The 1640-nt window shown below is 43.6% G+C and overlaps 1 pseudogene; it reads right to left on the bottom strand.

Moving 5' to 3' along the window:
* Positions 1 to 628: 628 nt before the first annotated feature.
* Positions 629 to 995, bottom strand: LOC129329861 (ubiquitin-60S ribosomal protein L40-like; annotated as a pseudogene).
* Positions 996 to 1640: the final 645 nt, after the last annotated feature.

Below are 1640 nucleotides of genomic sequence, written 5' to 3'. Positions count from 1 at the left end.
GTATGGGAGCCCTCCTAGGAAGACCAGAGTTGCTGCACAGAGCCAGGCAATGTCAAACCATCTCGGTTAGTCTCTTGCCTCGAAAACCCTTGTCATAAACCAGCTATGACTTGATGGCACTTTCCATCACCACTACCAATCTGCTTTGAGTCTTACTCTTAAAAAAACATAAATAAATATATCAAATTAAATCAAAGAGAAGCAGCCCATCAAAGATGGTTTGGAAAACCTCAGATATAAATAATAATGGAGAACACTCAGAAGGAAAACGGATTAGACAACGTGTGTGAGAAAGAAACAAGAAAACCTGTTGCATTTTGAGCATGAAACCAAGGCAAAAAGCCGGTTTGAGTGATCCTAGTAGGTCAAAGTGTTTCCTTTTCTTTAAAGAGAGCAAAAGAAATATCTATTTAGAGCCATGTTTGACCAAATACAGAATTGCTATTCACAGATATCAGATTAGCCACACACATCCTCTGTTTTGTTTTGTTTTTGGATGTCAACAAGTTTTATTCAAGCAGGCAGAAACGGCCACGTGCCAAGAGAACAGGAGATGGAGCATTGTGCCGCCAACAGTGCTGAAACCAGATGGGAAAAGATAAGCATCTGCCCTGTACGTCCACGCTCTTTACTTGACCTTCTTCTTTGGGTGCAGGTGGTTGGTGTGGCCACACTTCTTCTTGCGACAGTTTACGGCCCGGGGTGCAGGCAGGCGTAGCATTTGCGGCAGATCATCTTGTCACAGTTGTACTTCTGGGCTCAATGATTCCTTCACAGAGACGCAGCACCAAGTGAAGGGTGGCCTCTTTCTGGATGTTGTAGTCAGACAGTGTGTGCCCATCTTCTAGCTGGTTCCTTGCAAAGATCAGGCACTGCTGGTCCAGAGGGGTACCTTCTTTATCTTGAATTTTTGCTTTTACATTCTTGATTGTGTCACTGGGTTCCACCTCAAGGGTGATTGTTTCTCCAGTCAGAGTTTTCACAAAAATCTGCATAGTGGCAACCAAGTATCACCCGCCGCGTGCTCCCTGCAACTCCCCTTGGCCGAACCACGCGCATCCTCTGTTAAAGTAAACAGATTTGAACATCTGGCACATATTGCTAAAACAAAGTCCTCTTTAAAAAAAAAATTAAGTGTTTGGGTCCCTCTATGGGCTAGAACTTTGAACCTAATAATGGATATCAGGTCCAGCCCCATTTATATTTGCAAACATTTGTCCACACACCTCCAATTAAATTGCCCTCAAAATCCAGATTTTCTCTTGTTCCTTTGGGCAGATGAAATACAGGGGAAGTCCTGTCTGAAGAAATTCTCTGAATAAAGGTGGACATCTCAGTTATCTCAAGTATAGTAACTGGTGTGTGGGTTTATGATTGGGGTTAATTACTTAGCAGTGAAGCAATTATTTCAAAATTGGGGTTGCCAGTTTGGGGTTTGGAAATTCCTGGAGATTTGGTTATGCCATACACTCCACCCTCCAAAGCAGCCATTTCATCCAGGAGAACTCATCTCTGTTGCTTGGAGATCAGTTGCAATTATGGGAGATCTCCAGGCTCCACCTGGAGTCTGGCAACCCTGCCATAGAATTTGCCCTGCCATTTTCTCCAGAAGAACTGATCACTGAAGTCTACAGATCCAT

The sequence above is a fragment of the Eublepharis macularius genome, chromosome 1 (assembly GCF_028583425.1).
Source record: "Eublepharis macularius isolate TG4126 chromosome 1, MPM_Emac_v1.0, whole genome shotgun sequence".
NCBI lineage: Eukaryota > Metazoa > Chordata > Lepidosauria > Squamata > Eublepharidae > Eublepharis > Eublepharis macularius.
The sequence above is the reverse complement of the archived record's forward strand: the minus strand, read 5'-3'. Positions and strand labels throughout refer to the sequence as shown.